The 18,915-nt window shown below is 45.1% G+C and overlaps 1 protein-coding gene and 1 non-coding gene across 2 annotated transcripts in view; both read left to right on the forward strand.

Moving 5' to 3' along the window:
- LOC139053311 (zinc finger protein 26-like) overlaps nt 1-18,915 on the forward strand; it is an 84,295-nt gene that overhangs the window by 302 nt on the left and 65,078 nt on the right. The window lies entirely within an intron of this gene.
- TRNAS-GGA (transfer RNA serine (anticodon GGA)) lies at nt 96-170 on the forward strand. Its single transcript has one exon. It is a non-coding gene; the product is annotated as a tRNA-Ser (tRNA).

An 18,915-nucleotide genomic window follows, 5' to 3' on the forward strand; every position in this document is an offset into this window, starting at 1 on the left:
TCCACCTTGCGGGTTTCCGCAGAACTACTACGTCAAACTCTTGCCTTTGCTTCGTGTTGTCGACAAATTCGACTTCGCCCTGCCATCTGCTAGCCGCCTGGTTAGCTCAGATGGTAGAGCGGCTGCCCCGGAAAGGCGGTGGTCCCGGGTTCGAGTCCCGGACCAGGACGAATTTTTCTTCAACTATGAGGCTTTTCTTTCGAGGAACCCGTATGGGTTTCCTTTGTAGCAATTGCTACGAATAGGTGGATGTCTCATTTTCCCTTTATTCATTACTTCTCTCCACCTTGCGGGTTTCCGCAGAACTACTACGTCAAACTCTTGCCTTTGCTTCGTGTTGTCGACAAATTCGACTTCGCCCTGCCATCTGCTAGCCGCCTGGTTAGCTCAGATGGTAGAGCGGCTGCCCCGGAAAGGCGGTGGTCCCGGGTTCGAGTCCCGGACCAGGACGAATTTTTCTTCAACTATGAGGCTTTTCTTTCGAGGAACCCGTATGGGTTTCCTTTGTAGCAATTGCTACGAATAGGTGGATGTCTCATTTTCCCTTTATTCATCAGCTGCTTTGTAAGTCAGCTTTACGATACAGCCGCTCCTCACAAAGCACTACTTATTGTGGGAAAGCATAATATTATAATGGGAATTTATTCGAGGTTTTGCTACTTGGGATTGCCAAAGCGCGTAGTTTATGGCAGCGATACCGCTAATGAGAAATCGAAAAATAAAACAGCACGCGCCGGTTCCAGTGATGCGAATGTGGATTACCAGAGAAGCTGTTTAGCACACGACAGAGACGTAGCACACTAAATAGATGAAAGATATGAGCAAATTTTATTTCTGTGGAGCGGTGACGGCGGTCATACCGGGGACACACACGCACTAACACACACATATGATCGGCGGGCCTGAGTCGGCGGCACACATTCAAGATCGGCGGCTCGTACACACATATTTTCCTGATGGTTGTACCTGAGGCAGCGGTCTTAGTAGGAAGACCTAGTCGGTGGACTGTGCCGTTTACCACCTGCTGCTGCCGACCACATTTTCGTCTTGTCGTCGTCGCTCTCCGCAGGCGCACCTCGGCAGTGCGCACGCAGTCTCGCCATGACGACAAGAGAAGCGAAATTCAAAATGGAGAAATGGATCTTGCCTTCGTAGATTTATTTATACAGACCTTCTCGTCGGGTGAGGAGGAAAGGGCGCGCGGTGGGCCTTTCCTCCTCTCTGGCTTGTGCTTGAAAATATGCCTGTCGCGTGCTGCGGAACTATTTGGAGATGTTTTAGCTCTTACTTTGTGAAATTTACGCAATGTACGTTAACACAAGGTCGTCAGGTAACCAGTGTGTAGCCTTTCGGTGCATCGGAAACTACAGTATGCGGAAATATCTCCAGGGCAGGTGCGCAAAATATCTAGGGCAGATGGTGACCGCGGATCCGTACCATGAGGCTGAAATAATCAGAAGAATAAGAATAAGAATCGCTGGCGATCGCAGCACGCTGCGCGGCGGAATTTTAAGCCGCCCCTACCAATATGACCGAAATCACCCATATGACGTCAATGGGGCGAGCTATCCGATTGTCTGACCAGGGCGCGTGATCGACAATTTTTCCAACTTTATGGTAAACAAATGATCTTCGTAATAGTTGGAATGTTAGTTAATTTGTTTTTATAAAAAGAAAGTAGCATACAGAGAATGCACAATAACAATTTTTCAGTACACTTAAGCACTTCCGGCACACAGCAAGTGTCGCCTGCTTGTGTTACAACGTACTCCATTTTGACGAGAGCTCCGCGGTCAGAGTTGGTTTCAGTCTTTTCGCGAGCACTATGATTCGACTTTGTTGCCTTGTGGACTGCAAACGTAGCGACTGGCAATATGTCAGGCTTCGACATCGTGTCCCTCTGCTAACAAGAAAGGGGCTGGCAGATGGAATGGCACACTGTGGTATAAACTTTTTTAAAACAGGGTTGAAGTACCTCAGACAGGCTGGCCAACGTTTCGATAGGTGGACCTATCTTCGTCAAAGGCGGCCTCGTCATCCTCGGCGTGTTAGTTTTAAAGGGTTAGTGCAGTGACGTCACGTGCGGGTGTTGTCGCTGGCGGCTGGTTTTAAAGAGAGAGATTACAAGAGGGAACAGGCGCTGTCGTCCGACGTCTGTGAGCCTCATTCTTAAGACGAAGGGACAAGAGCGTGAGAGTGGGCACGCGGGGAGGAAAGAAAAGAAATAGAAGCAGAAAAAAGGGGGGAAAAAAAGCAGGGGGGTGCCAGGGCCGTACCAAGACACAACAAAGGGGGGGTGAAAGAAAAAGAAAGAGAAAAATGAAATCTTTAAGAAATACGGGGGCTTGGGAGCGTGTTGGGAATGCGAAAGGTTAGGAGGTAATCCGGGGGAGTCGTTGGCGGCATGTTTTTGAGGCATTAGAACGGCCGGTCAAGCAATAGGTCGAGTAATTTTGAAATAGTTAAGGTGGCGACGGGGAGTCTGCGGTGCAATGTGTGGGGTGATTGAAAGGCAGCGGCATGGTCTTTCAAGGGGCACTGCCCCACGCGCTTAACGTAGGTGTCGTTACGGCGGCATCCAGAAGGCGATGGTTGAGGCGCCGAAAAAGGCATATTGACTTCGGAATGTGTTGTCGAGGGGGTTTCAAAAAAAAAAAAGACTAAAAAAGGGGTGAGGGGGAAGGGGGGGGGGGCGAAATCGGTATAGCAAACAGGAGGGCGACGCGTGCAGAAGCAGGCGCGGGCAAGTGTACATGGAAGAAGGGGATCGTACACTTGGTATAGACGTAAAATCCTGAAAGAGTACATTAAATTGAGTAGTAGGCAGGAAATTTTTTTTTCTTCTTTTTCCCTTCTTCCTCTCTCCCCCTCTCCCCCTTTGTTTCCTCCGAAATGAAAGAGTAGGTGAGGTTAAGAATAAAAGTTGGCTGGTGGCCTAATGTGTTTTGTGTATTGGTTGATGATATGAGAGTTTCAGATTTAAGTTACAGCTTTTAAAGATTCTAAGTTGCCGCGTGCCAAATTAATTCCTGTCGGGTGTAGGCAATTAAACTTGTGTATGAGGTATGATTCCGTGTACTTCCTTTCGCGAGGGGAACGGAAATTTGTTTGTAGTATATAGAGCCTTGCTTTGTCAAACATATGTCCATGTTCATTAAAGTGGCTGGCTACTGCTTTGGGTAAATTGTGTTTTGTGTCCGCGCGGTGACCATTGAGTCTTGTATTGATTTGTTGTCCGGTCTCACCTATGTATTGTTTGCTACAAGCGGCGCATTCTAGACAGTAGACTACATTGCTTGATGTGCAGGTGAAAGCCGAAGTTACTTTGTGTGTGTAATTCGACGCTGTACTTTTTACTGTAGTAGTGGATTGAATGTGTTTGCATGTAGAGCACCTGGGGCGACCACAGGGATTGGTTCCCAACTTCTTCTTTTTCTGTAGTTTGGCGTGCACAAGAACATCTTTAAAATTAGTGTTGCGTCTGTAGGCTACTCTGGGAGGGTCGGGAAAAATCTTCTTAAGTTTCTGGTTGCTGGTGAGAATCGGGTAGTATTTGCTTAGGATGTTATTCACGTTTGGGAGTGCGTTTGAGAATTTAGTAGTAAGAAGAGGCGTTGTTGTTCTTGTGATCTTCGGGCGGGGCTTGAGGACCTCGGCTCGATCAAGTTTGGTTGCAGCGATGTAAGCTGTTTGAAGGTCACTGTTTGGGTGGTTCCTGTTTGATAGCGTTTCTTTAAGGTGATCGAGTCTATCTATGTAGTCTTGGTTTTCAACGCAAATGCGACGTAGTCGTGTGGCTTGGCCTTTAAAGATGCCTTGTTTGCAATGTCTGGGATGGTGGCTGGTATATTCTAGGTACTGTTGTTTGTCGAAAGGTTTCCTATACAGCGTTGTCTTTAGTTCACCATTGTCAATGTATATTGTTGTGTCCAGAAAGTTTATGCGCTCAGTTGAGGATTCTGATGTGAATTTTATTGTTGGGTGAACAGAATTTAGAAAGGATACATATTTATCTAGACTGTCTTGGCCCTGTCCCCAGATTATGAGTATGTCGTCTATGTATCGTAGGTATGTGTGGGGCTTGGTAGTGCAGCGCGATAGGAAATCTGTTTCTAGAATCCCCATAAATATGTTCGCGTAGGTTGGTGCAAAAGGCGTACCCATGCTTGTACCATGTATCTGTAGGTAGTAACTCTCTTCAAATTCGAAGTAGTTATGTGTGAGAACTAATTCAAGGAGAGACAGGTAAACTTCAGTAGAGTGTTGTGCACTGTGTTTAGACAGCGTTTGTTTTATCGAAGATAAACCATCAGGGATTGGAATGTTGGTGTACAGCGCCGTGACGTCTAGTGTTGCGAGAATTGTGTTGTGGGGTAGTGTGCCTTTAGTATTAATGTCTTCTATAATTCTCAGCAGGTGGGGCGTATCTTGTACAAATGACGGAAGTGTTTTCGGCAAGTTACCAAGGTAGTGGTTAAGGAATGTGGAGATGTTCTCTGTCGGGGTGTTGTTGTTTGATACTATCGGACGGCCTGGGATAATAGCAGTGTATAGTTCAGCGGATGGAATTTTATGAATTTTCGGAAGGAGGTAAAAACGTCCGGCAGTTTTGTTGCTTGGTTTAAGAAATTTGTATTCTGATGGTGTTATCAATTCATCAGCCAAAAGTGATTTCAGCCTGTTGGTAATTGTCACTGTATAGGACAATGTCGGATCGTTATCTAGTTTGCGGTAATGTTCTAGGTTGTTTAGTTGTCTGTAAGCCTCGTCCTTGTATTTTTCTATTGGCCAAATAACTATACTTCCACCCTTATCTGCTTCCTTAATAACAATGTCAGGAAGCAGATAAGGGTGGAAGTATAGTTATTTGGCCAATAGAAAAATACAAGCACGAGGCTTACAGACAACTAAACAACCCAGAACATTACCGCAAACTAGATAACGATCCGACATTGTCCTATACAGTGACAATTACCAACAGGCTGAAATCACTTTTGGCTGATGAATTGATAACACCATCAGAATACAAATTTCTTAAACCAAGCAACAAAACTGCCGGACGTTTTTACCTCCTTCCGAAAATTCATAAAATTCCATCCGCTGAACTATACACTGCTATTATCCCAGGCCGTCCGATAGTATCAAACAACAACACCCCGACAGAGAACATCTCCACATTCCTTAACCACTACCTTGGTAACTTGCCGAAAACACTTCCGTCATTTGTACAAGATACGCCCCACCTGCTGAGAATTATAGAAGACATTAATACTAAAGGCACACTACCCCACAACACAATTCTCGCAACACTAGACGTCACGGCGCTGTACACCAACATTCCAATCCCTGATGGTTTATCTTCGATAAAACAAACGCTGTCTAAACACAGTGCACAACACTCTACTGAAGTTTACCTGTCTCTCCTTGAATTAGTTCTCACACATAACTACTTCGAATTTGAAGAGAGTTACTACCTACAGATACATGGTACAAGCATGGGTACGCCTTTTGCACCAACCTACGCGAACATATTTATGGGGATTCTAGAAACAGATTTCCTATCGCGCTGCACTACCAAGCCCCACACATACCTACGATACATAGACGACATACTCATAATCTGGGGACAGGGCCAAGACAGTCTAGATAAATATGTATCCTTTCTAAATTCTGTTCACCCAACAATAAAATTCACATCAGAATCCTCAACTGAGCGCATAAACTTTCTGGACACAACAATATACATTGACAATGGTGAACTAAAGACAACGCTGTATAGGAAACCTTTCGACAAACAACAGTACCTAGAATATACCAGCCACCATCCCAGACATTGCAAACAAGGCATCTTTAAAGGCCAAGCCACACGACTACGTCGCATTTGCGTTGAAAACCAAGACTACATAGATAGACTCGATCACCTTAAAGAAACGCTATCAAACAGGAACCACCCAAACAGTGACCTTCAAACAGCTTACATCGCTGCAACCAAACTTGATCGAGCCGAGGTCCTCAAGCCCCGCCCGAAGATCACAAGAACAACAACGCCTCTTCTTACTACTAAATTCTCAAACGCACTCCCAAACGTGAATAACATCCTAAGCAAATACTACCCGATTCTCACCAGCAACCAGAAACTTAAGAAGATTTTTCCCGACCCTCCCAGAGTAGCCTACAGACGCAACACTAATTTTAAAGATGTTCTTGTGCACGCCAAACTACAGAAAAAGAAGAAGTTGGGAACCATTCCCTGTGGTCGCCCCAGGTGCTCTACATGCAAACACATTCAATCCACTACTACAGTAAAAAGTACAGCGTCGAATTACACACACAAAGTAACTTCGGCTTTCACCTGCACATCAAGCAATGTAGTCTACTGTCTAGAATGCGCCGCTTGTAGCAAACAATACATAGGTGAGACCGGACAACAAATCAATACAAGACTCAATGGTCACCGCGCGGACACAAAACACAATTTACCCAAAGCAGTAGCCAGCCACTTTAATGAACATGGACATATGTTTGACAAAGCAAGGCTCTATATACTACAAACAAATTTCCGTTCCCCTCGCGAAAGGAAGTACACGGAATCATACCTCATACACAAGTTTAATTGCCTACACCCGACAGGAATTAATTTGGCACGCGGCAACTTAGAATCTTTAAAAGCTGTAACTTAAATCTGAAACTCTCATATCATCAACCAATACACAAAACACATTAGGCCACCAGCCAACTTTTATTCTTAACCTCACCTACTCTTTCATTTCGGAGGAAACAAAGGGGGAGAGGGGGAGAGAGGAAGAAGGGAAAAAGAAGAAAAAAAAATTTCCTGCCTACTACTCAATTTAATGTACTCTTTCAGGATTTTACGTCTATACCAAGTGTACGATCCCCTTCTTCCATGTACACTTGCCCGCGCCCGCTTCTGCACGCGTCGCCCTCCTGTTTGCTATACCGATTTCGCCCCCCCCCCTTCCCCCTCACCCCTTTTTTAGTCTTTTTTTTTGAAACCCCCTCGACAACACATTCCGAAGTCAATATGCCTTTTTCGGCGCCTCAACCATCGCCTTCTGGATGCCGCCGTAACGACACCTACGTTAAGCGCGTGGGGCAGTGCCCCTTGAAAGACCATGCCGCTGCCTTTCAATCACCCCACACATTGCACCGCAGACTCCCCGTCGCCACCTTAACTATTTCAAAATTACTCGACCTATTGCTTGACCGGCCGTTCTAATGCCTCAAAAACATGCCGCCAACGACTCCCCCGGATTACCTCCTAACCTTTCGCATTCCCAACACGCTCCCAAGCCCCCGTATTTCTTAAAGATTTCATTTTTCTCTTTCTTTTTCTTTCACCCCCCCTTTGTTGTGTCTTGGTACGGCCCTGGCACCCCCCTGCTTTTTTTTCCCCCCTTTTTTCTGCTTCTATTTCTTTTCTTTCCTCCCCGCGTGCCCACTCTCACGCTCTTGTCCCTTCGTCTTGAGAATGAGGCTCACAGACGTCGGACGACAGCGCCTGTTCCCTCTTGTAATCTCTCTCTTTAAAACCAGCCGCCAGCGACAACACCCGCACGTGACGTCACTGCACTAACCCTTTAAAACTAACACGCCGAGGATGACGAGGCCGCCTTTGACGAAGATAGGTCCACCTATCGAAACGTTGGCCAGCCTGTCTGAGGTACTTCAACCCTGTTTAAAAAAGTTTATACCACAGTGTCCCTCTGCTAGGCAGCGTACGAGCGAACTGGCTGCTGCGCATCGGACTGCCGCTATCCGATCGGCGCCAGGATTTGCGCGCGTGTGGCCGTCACTTCACACCGGAAGATTACTAACGGAAAAGCGTTTCGCGAGTACCGTATTAGGGCAAACGTAAGCGCAAGGGGACGGGGTCTGGCCGCTTGACTGTGCCGTAACGGGATGAGCCGAGATGAGCAGAAGGGCAAATGTGAATGGTCTGCACGGTGCAGCCACCTGGTTGCATAGAGCTCAACCATACACAGTAGCAGCAACGAAGCGTATTCTTCTTTGCTGCTGGTGCGTATTTTTCGCAGGAGTGTAATCATCAACACGTTGTTTTTTATAAATGTTTGAAATGTTTTACACTTGGTTAGAACAATATTAGCGCTTTGTTTGGCTGGTTAAGCGCTGCGCCAACAAGTGTCTGGACCGTGCAGACCGATCAGGCCGCTCACGTACGTCTACGCCAAAGTTCCTTCATCAGCTTGAGTTTATGTCTCCAGTCATTTGCCGAAATGACCAGCTTGCCTGTGGTTAACGGAATACCAGACACGTTCAGCGCTACGACAAAATGCTCGCAACGCACGCTGCTTCGATAGCTCTCGCTTGGGGTCGGCAGCCAAGCGGCTAGCGGAGAGGTTTCGCGCGGGCGGGGGCGGGCTCCAAAACAACCGGAAGTGGACGATGTGACGTCGCATCGTGACGCAGGACCAGTGAAGGCGGAGCTTAGCCCCGCTCGCTCGGCGAACGAGTTGAGGAGGAAAAGCATGGCTGGGGAAAAGGGTAACTTCTAATCGCTTGTAGCTCCATTATTACGTAACGCTTCACTTAAATTGTGGTGCGAATGTTCTACTTAAGCTGTACCCTACGCGTCTACAAAATTTGTCCGAACCGTTTCAGGGGCCCTTTAAGGGTTTCGGTAATGGTGCTAAAGTTATCCTATTAGGTGACATGAATGCCCACATACAGGATTTAGATGGCTATACCGACAACAACGGGAAGTCAATGCTAGACCTTTGTCAGAAACATAACCTCGTTATCGTGAATACAGGGCCTAAGCAGGAAGGGCAGATCACGTGGGAAGTGGGAAAGCGGCAATCAACCATTGATTACTGTCTGATGATAGAAGGAATTCATGATAAGTTGAGAGAAATGGTCATTGATGAGGAAGGGTATAGCAGCATAGGGAGTGTCCATAAACGCATGATTTTCAAAATGGGATAGGTAGTTGGGAAAGAGAGCAAGGAGTGCAAAATGGCCATTCTAAATTTGAACGCTGAACAAATAACAAATATAGTCACTAGAATTGAGGAAGAACTTCGTAAATGGCCAAATAAAGAGGAAACATAGTGAGCTCCTAAGTGTAACAACGACAGAAATACGGAAAGAGAAACAACATATTCATTGGAAAGAATAAAAAGACACCGCAAAGCTGGTGGAACAGGGAGATACGAGAAGCGATCGCCGAGCGACAGAAATCACCCAGCGAGCACAGGCAGGCAAAGAAGGCGCAGTTGCCACAGGATGAAGTAACCAGTAAATGGGAAATATACCGGGAGAAAAAGTCTATGGTTCAAATACTAGTGCAAGCAAAATTGAAAGGTGAAAGTGAACGTTGGGCGTCAGAAATACGTGAGAAAAGAAGGCCGCACCTAAAATATTTGGAACCACATAAAATTATTAGGCACGAAGTCAACAACAATACAACAACATATCCTAGATGAAGAAGAAAACAGATTGGAAGGAGAAGCGGCAATAAATTACATCCGAAAAATAACAGCCGAATCTTTCCAAGGCAATGATGAGGTTGTATTTGAAGAAAAAACGAACATGAAAGAGACCCAGGTGGAAAAGGAGCGGGTGCTGACAAATTTTAACTGGAAGTCGAAGCGAAAATTCCTAAGCGCACAGCCACAGGGCTGGACGAAGTTCCTGTTAGGCTGATTAATGAACTAGGACCAAAAAGTAAAGATGTTCTGGTGAAAACAGTGGAAGAAACTTTAAAAGATAGACGAATAACAGGCATTTGGCGACTAAGTAGAATGAATTTAATTTATAAAGGTAAGGGGGATAAATATAAAATTCACTCGTATAGACCGTTGACCATTGCATCAGTAGTATACAGGCTAGCAATGCAGGCAATGAAATTAAAGCTTCAAGCATGGGCAGAGAATAATGACATTTTGGGTAAAAAAAATTATGGGCTTTTACGTGCCAAAATCACTTTCTGATTATGAGGCACCATTCTGGGAGAACTTCAGTATGGCTTCAGAATAGGTAGGCGTTTGGATGATAACTTGTTTGTTCTTACTCAGTGTATTGAAATATCAAAAGTAGAAAACAGAGCGTTGTACGTGGACTTTTTAGACATTACAGGAGCCTATGACAACGTAGACCGCAGCATTTTGTGCGATATTCTGGAAGGGAAAGGCTTAGGTAACGATTGTCTACAGCTATTGAGAGAGATTTACCTAAGGGATACCGCTTGCGTTGAATGAAAAGGGATGAGGAGCGAGGAGAAAGTTCATGTCAACAAGGGACTGAGGCAGGGGTGCCCTTTATCCACACTGCTGTTTATGATGTACTTGGTGAGGATGGAGAGGCCGCTAGAAGTAAGTAATATCGGCTTTATTCTTTCATACAAACAGGCGGGTACAGTAGTAGAGTTGCAGCTCCCAGGTTTATTTTATGCGGTCGATATTGTGTTGCTAGCTAACAAGCAAAGTGATTTGCAACGTCTGGCTAATATCTGTGGACAGGAAGGCAACAATTTATGTTTGAAATTTAGTGTTAGAATATCAGGTGTTATGGTATTCAATGAAAACAGTGAACAGACTGGTGATACAGGGCCAGGAAATTCCATGGGTAACAGAATATAAATACCGTGGTATATGTATTGCATCGGTAATATACAGGCTAGCAATGCAGGCAATGAAATTAAAGCTTCAAGCATGGACAGAGAATAATGACATTTTGGGGGAAAAAATTATGGGCTTTTACGTGCCAAAACCACTTTCTGATTATGAGGCACCATTCTGGGAGAACAGAAGGTGTTCTGATAGCTGCCCATCGCAGCATTTGCTGCTCCATTATCAATATCACTTCACCTCTAAAAATTTTATTCGCATTGTGCAGTTCTTCATACCTACAAAGTATTATCGGTGTATGCTATCGACCCCCCGCCGATGCACATGCTTCCTTCACTATTCACTTCCACGAGGCACTGCAAACTGTTACGAAGTCATTTAATCATGCGCAAATACTCCTCTTAGGTGACTTTAACTTTCCTGATATAACATGGTCCGAACCAGCCATAACATTGTCTAAAAATAACCTTGCATGTAATTTTCTTAACACATGCCTCACCTTTGGTTACCCGCCGTGGTTGCTCAGTGGCTATGGTGTTGGGCTGCTGAGCACGAGGTCGCGGGATCGAATCCCGGCCACGGCGGCCGCATTTCGATGGGGGCGAAATGCGAAAACACCCGTGTGCTTAGATTTAGGTGCACGTTAAAGAACCCCAGGTGGTCAAAATTTCCGGAGTCCTCCACTACGGCGTGCCTCATAATCAGAAAGTGGTTTTGGCACGTAAAACCCCAAATATTATTATTATTATTATTATTATTATCACCTTTGGTTTGACGCAGCTAGTATCTACCCCAACGCGGAAAAACGAACAGTGCTCTAACATACTCGACCTTATCTTAACATCCCATCCCGACAGTGTTTCTTCTATAACACATGTACCAGAACTAAGTGATCACTCGGTACCACACGCAGAATTATCCTGGCAGCTACCTCATTGCAAAAAATCAAAAAAGAAAATAACACTCTACGATAAAGGCGATTATATCAGCATCAACAATGCACTAACCGTGTTTTACAACTGGTTCATTATAGATTTCCCGAAGCGCACAGTAGACGCCAACTGGACGCTTTTTAAAAATAAAATGATCGAACTCCCTACGACTTACATACCAACCATCATTTTAACAGAGCGACCTTCGTCCCCATGGTTCAACAACACATTAAAACGACTAAACAATAAAAAGAAAAGATTGTTTCGTAAAGCCAAGTGTTCCAATACCGCTCCGGCCTGGGAAAAATATTACGTCACTGAAAAGGAGTTTGATTCCTTGGCCGCAACAGCTAAACGAACCTTCTACTCAACTACACTCCCTAACATGCTGCAAAACAATCCCAAACAATTCTGGAAATACATTAACCCAAAAAACCGTAAACCATTACTATTATATGATAACGATAATAACCGTGTTCCAGACCATAAAGTATCTGAAGTACTAAACTCTGTCTTCTCTTCCGTGTTCAATTCTGAACCTAACACTGACCTCCCAGACTGTCCTTACCTCAACAACCCAACGATGCCTGACATAACAATCGAAGCACATGGTATCACCAAGCTAATTGAGTCCCTCAAATTAACATCCTCAGCCGGCATCGACGGCATCAATTCCAAAATGCTTAAGAGCACCGCGCGCATCTCTAGTGTATTTTTGTGTCATATCTTTCAGCAATCATTATCATCTGGAGTGGTGCCGCAACACTGGAAAATAGGTAAGATAATTCCAGTACCAAAAAAAGGATCATCGTCATCGTGCCACAATTACCGTCCAATTTCCCTCATCAGTGTTTGTTCTAAATTAATGGAACATATAATTTATTCTCATATTGTAAACTTCCTAACATCCGCTAATTTATTTAATCCTAATCAACACGGTTTTCAGAAAGGCATGTCCTGCGAGACTCAACTAGCCTTATTCGTTAATGACATCAGCTGCTTCTTGATCAAAACATACCCATAGACGCCCTCTTCCTAGATTTCCAAAAGGCTTTCGACAAGGTTCCTCATGAACGGCTCTTTCTAAAACTATCATGTCTTAATCTTAACCCTCGTGTTCTCCAATGGATACGCAACTTTCTCACTAACCGCCAACAGTTCGTTTACGCTAACCAATGCTCGTCTACCTTATCACCCGTTATCTCTGGCGTGCCACAAGGCACAGCCCTGGGACCACTACTCTTCTTAATATACATTAACGACTTACCTATAGGTTGTTCTTCCAAAATTCGTTTATTTGCTGATGACTGTGTAATCTATCGTCCTATTACTAACGACGCTGATTCTCGCGCTCTCCAGTCCGACCTTAACGTCATTGAAACTTGGTGTAATAATTGGCTAATGTCCGTCAACGTCAAAAAAACGTCACTACTTACTTTCCATCGTCGCCAATCATTTATTTCAGCTAATTACATTATCGCCGGTTCGGAAATATGTGCTGTGACTTCATATAAATACCTAGGCGTTAACTTGTCCAATAAACTCAGTTGGTCCTCACACATTTGCAACATTAGCAATGATGCCAATCGTGTACTAAGCTACCTGCGCCGTAATCTACGTCTTGTTCCGCACTCAGTAAAACTACTCGCATACTTAACAATCGTTCGACCCAAACTAGAATACGCATGCTCATTGTGGGACCCACACCAATCTAATCTGGCAACAGCACTAGAATCCATACAGAATCGTGCAGCAAGGTTCATTCATTCTGACTACTCTTACCACACTAGCGTTACTAAACTTAAATCATCTCTGAAACTTCCAACCCTCGAGCAGCGCCGCAAAACAGCAAGACTGTGCCTCTTTTACAAATTTTATCACTCACTACTTCATCAGACCGACATCACGCCTGCGCATCGCACTTCATCCCGTCATGGCCATTCAAAGGCTGTTTATTCCCCTCCAGCTCGCACCTCCGCTCATCTTAACTCTTCCTTCATTCAAACAGCGAAAGACTGGAATCATCTACCTGCTGAAGCGGTGCACCACTCCAGTCATTCATCGTTCAAGGCATCTATTGAAAATATTATGTAAATATGCCCACCCCTCATGTAAAACCCCAAATGGGGTATTTGAGGTATCAATAAATAAATAAATAACTAAATAAACGAAGGCAATATACATATATGGAAATGCAGGAAAAACAATAACAGTGAAGGGGAAGAGAAATGGGCGGCCATAATGAAGCACAGAGCGCTATGGCGATACAATAGGTACGAGGTGCTCCGAGGTATACGGAAATGTGTAATGGTTCCAGGACTTACTTTTGGAAATGCGATTGTTTGCTTTAAATCAGGGGTACAATCAGGACTCGATGGGTCAGTGGGTCGCCTCGCATTGGGCGCTCACGGGAAGACTACAAATGAAGCTGTGCAGGGTGATATGGACTGGACTAGTTTTGAAGTGAGGGAAGCTCGCAGTAAAATGGAGTATGAAGAACGACTGGTGCATATGGAAGAAAGTAAATGTGCTGGGAGGGTGTTGAGGTATCTGTACAGGAAAAAACATTGATTCACCGCGGAGGAAGATAACTAGGAAGCTTACCAGCGGTGTTTTTTTTCGCTTATGTATTTGTTTTGTCGGTTCTACATCAGTGCCTGTGCCTTCTGCTGCTGCCCTCAGACCGGGTTTAAGGCCCGTCAAGTTGCTGCGAGGAACTTTTTCCTTGAATCCCCCATAAATTGTACATTTATGGAAATAAAGGCATATTTGTATATGTATTTGTATGCGCTCCGTAGGGTGGGCAACACGGCAACAAAGAACCTAAAGCGGGAAGTCAGAGAGGCTGAAATAATCTCGTGGGTGGCGGCAATGGAAAAGAAACATGTCATGAGTAACTAAGCATGTGCTGGTGGGCGAGTTGGTTATTCATGATTACAACGAAGGCGCTAAATAAAACAATAGACGAAGGAAGGTGGTTGTCTCGTGTCTCCTTCCTTCGTCCGTTGTTTTATTTGGCGCCTTCGTTGTAATCATGAGTAACTACATAAGAGGAAAAAACCGAAATCAGAAAAGAAACAATTTTAACTCGAAGGGAAGCTCATTACTTTTCAATGCACCCGCCGTGGTTGCTCAGTGGCTATGGTGTTGGGCTGCTGAGCATGAGGTCGCGGGATCAAATCCCGGCCACGGCGGCCGCATTTCGATGGGGGCGAAAACACCCGTGTACTTAGATTTACGTGCACGTTAAAGAACCCCAGGTAGTCAAAATTCCCGGAGTCCCCCACTACGGCGTGCCTCATAATCAGAAAGTGGTTTTGGCACGTAAAACCCCATAATATAATTTTTACTTTTCAATGCGAGATCGGGATGCCTTAGAACACGCACCTATAAAGCGAGATATAAGAAGGAAGAAGAAGCATGTGCTTGCTGCGGTAAAGCTAGGGAAACTATGGAGCATGTTTCATTAGAATGTGAAGACGTCTACCCCGCGGTCGATTTAGGCACCACTGGCCTCCTTGAAGCCATTGGGTTCAGCGAGAGCAGTGGAAACGTAAACATGTCCGCAATAGGGATTATCAAGAGGCGATTGGAGGATTGGTGGAAAAAAAGTAGGGAAACGACAAAAAACAGAGACGTACAAAAGCAGATTTCGCAATATGGGATCAGAAAATGTGGCTGTGGGAGTTCATAGTGTTTTTTTTCTTTTTTTTTCTTGTTTAACTGAGGTAGGACATTCGGCAGTACAATAGCAAGAGCTTGGTGGCACAATCTACTGCCCCGTTCCAAAGGGGACGCTCATAAGATCCATCCATGGTGGCACCCATGAAAAAACAGTCTATAGATGCGCGGTGTAGACCGGCCACCGGCGCAAAGTAGACACGCCACGCATGATGGTGCCGCCGCCTCGGGAGATCTGAAGGAAACGAGGTGCGCATAAACTTAGCACGATGGCAAAGTGAGAGCAGTGTGAGCGTAGGCACGGCCGAGGCAGGTTGCATAGCGGCAAATGTTTGAGGAGCAGTTAGTGTCTACCTGAGAGTGTAGTGATATTTAAAATGGTGCTTATTGATAACTAATTTACTCAACGTGCATATGCAAGTGATGATACATATAAATTTTTGCGTAGAGTGAGGTACTTCTACTTCAATTTTGAGACCGCAGTTCTCAAAATTGAAGTTGAAAATTGAAAAATCCGCACTTCAAGATTTCACGGAAGGTTAGCCATAAACAGTTTCGCTGTAGAAATGAGAAAATAAACGTCAAGTACAACTTTCCGAAGTGGCACACTTAAAACGAAAAAAACTAATTCAGATCGGTTGTTGTCTATGCCATTCCCTTCGCAATGGCACGTTGTTCGTTTTGGCCAATCATAAGGGAGCGGTAAGCCTTGACGACGCAAACTCGAGGAGGCTTTTACAAAGGTTTATGAAACACCTCTCCTTACACGATAGCTAGGATTGAGTGAGCAGTTCTCAGATGGCCTCGGTACTCATGGGGCCGTATAGCGCAAAACTATTCCAATATGTGTTAGTCTAATCTCCTGACGTCAAATTTGCGTAACCGGCGACGCAAGCATTGGGCGGTCACACGCAGGTTGTCTGAACAAACCAATAGAATGCTCCCCTCGTTCCTAGGAGGTCGCGTTAGTTTGCTTGAAAAACGAATAACATTGCCTGCACTGAGCGGCTTGTCTTATCTAATTGGCTCACAAGAGGCGAGGAGCATACTCAAGTGGAGAGGGATTCTACGAGGCCGAGTCATTGCACTGAATATCGATAACCGGATGAAGAGAGTTGTGCCGGCGTCTGCGATTGCTCCGCTTTTACTTAGCTTGCGGTGCCTCGTCGACAATCGCGGCGGCATGCAACGGAAGCTTAAGAATGACGCTAAAACGGATCGTCAGCAATACAGAGCTGGTAGAATGAGGTCGTAAACGTGCCGAAAGTTCTCGAAAACATTACACGGCCATGCAAAAGGTTTTACGACATGCAAATAAAACCATGCCCTCCGACAGGGGCGAGTAGCCAGTGCTGGAGCGATCGGCGGAAGCCATCTTGTATTCCTTTCGGAATGGGGCAGCCTGCCACTATTCAGAAGAAAATTCACTTTTGTTTGGCATATTAATGCATCTTTAACGCGTACACGTTACCTTGACGCGGTAAGTTTTTGCGGTTCTGTGACGTCGCGTGAGACGCAGGCGAAGTAGATGCATCCTGAAAACTTTTCACCAATAGCCGAGGGCTAACGGCGAAACGGCGTCGAATCAGAAATAACTATTTTTGTTGCGTTCGGTCAAATTATGCATAATCGGTGTGTACAGGTCATATAAGGCGGGAGCTATCGCGGTTTTCGTGGCGCTGCCTGACAGACAGGTGAAGTGGGGGTGGTCCAAAAAGTTTTTGACAAATCACGGTGGGGTGATTGCACAATTGGAATAGAAAAGTTTGGAATATTTTTACTTTATAGCGCCCCTGGGCACGACGGTGGTCCCTTTCACCTGCGGAAGGCACGAAATCGTACAAACAGGACAGTGCGTAAACATTTAATTCGAAGAGAAACCTTGGTCACTGGAGGGGACTCCCTGTTTTCAATTTGTGTTACACTGCCGTGAATGCGGGCGTGAACTAGTGTTATCAGACGCCCCGGCTCTTCTTCAGCATGCTAATCAACTATCACGAGAGACAGTGAAAGCTTTCCTAATCCACAGAAATGGTGACGCATGCGTCAGCCAACTGTAGCTGATTCTTCAAAAGCGAAGATAATCCGCTGAAGAATTCCGGTATCCTAACTCGATAAATCCTGTCGCCCACGCATCTGCGCACGCATTCGTTAATTATTGTTCTCCTTTTCTATTCATTTGTGTGCCAAACTTTAGTTAGAAGTAAGCGCATGTCTTTTCTTCTCGAGTGTCATTTCTTTATTTGTTTTCTTTTGCGCTGCGCAGCTACGTCGTGATGTTCGCGCTTAAGCTTCCAAGCATCTACACTACAGCTACGTTTGCAACCGCTTATCGCAATATTCACTGTAGTGGTCAAAAGTTGCTAACGCAGGTGAATTGTAATTACCAGCAACGCAGTGGGGAATACTATCCTGAGAAGTATCCCCTTGTATCTTCACATTAGGCCAGTACTATAGTAGAACAACAACATGGCAATGTAATGAAATGAAAAAAAAAACACGCACATCGAAGCGCCAATGTTGCAATATACTTGAAGCAAAGGTTCTGTGAAGCGGGTAATCAAGTGGTATAAATTTGTCCGTCACATTCCAGGATATTTGGCGAGAAGAAACCAAGCGTGCGCTCACGCGTGCTCGCGGACCTGCGCTATGCAACGTAACACATGTGGCGATCCCCTCAAAGATCTCGACGGCATTGGCCACAATAGGTGCATAATGTGGCCAGATGGTTCGGGCTGCGGTGCCGGGGGGCGACCGAGTTTCGATCCCGCCGTCGCGTCCTCAATTCAATTCTCCTAAGTATTGGCTATTCGGCCAGGCAGCCGCACCCGGCCACTGTTAGGCATATCCGAGAGGCTTCGAATCCGCTTCGAAAAGAGAACCAGATTTCCTTTTCGACATCACAGGTAGTGTTCCCAGCAACAACGTACTACCGCTACTTTGGGAAAATAGGCGCCGGAAACTACGAACGGACAACAAACCACAACGCACATACAGAATGACTACGAACGTGCTACGCGACATGTCATGTGCAGCCAATGTCACAGCCGTGATTTAGGCAATGACTGACTGGCCCCATATAGCAGCGACGCATTTGGATGTATAATGAAAGCTATGAACCTAAATTCCTATAGCTTACTGTCGGCACATATGTGCGCATCGACGTAGCACATAACTGTTAATTCAACGGCATGAAGTAAACTTCAATTTTACGAAAATTTCCATATGATTGTCACACTCTTAGTGCGCTATACCATGGCCAGACGAGATAGCAGACCTTACAAACTTAATCTCCATGTGCTTGTGTGTTAGTAAATATATGTTACAAAGTGAATAACAGTCAGGTAAAGCAACTGATGCTCTTACTTCCTCTTTTTTTTAGGCGAGAGGAAATTGTTAATTCGAACACCAATATATGCTGCTCCGAATTTTTCTTGAAACAAGTGCTAGTCTCCGAATCTCTACCATGCATTTGGAAAGATTGGATGCGCTTTGTAGACGATCACAAGGAAAAAGACAGGACAGGCGCAAACTAACAGCTGAGGTTTATTCGAGGGAAACACTTAAATATCAAATCATGCCAGCGCTGGCGCATCAGGGTATCAGCAGCAGAAAAGTAGAGAAAAAACACAAAATCAGAAAAAAACAATGGCGTGGCTTTTATGCATTTATGAGCTAGGCAATGCATGGGTAAA

This window comes from Dermacentor albipictus, unplaced genomic scaffold (genome assembly GCF_038994185.2).
Source record: "Dermacentor albipictus isolate Rhodes 1998 colony unplaced genomic scaffold, USDA_Dalb.pri_finalv2 scaffold_88, whole genome shotgun sequence".
Lineage (NCBI taxonomy): Eukaryota > Metazoa > Arthropoda > Arachnida > Ixodida > Ixodidae > Dermacentor > Dermacentor albipictus.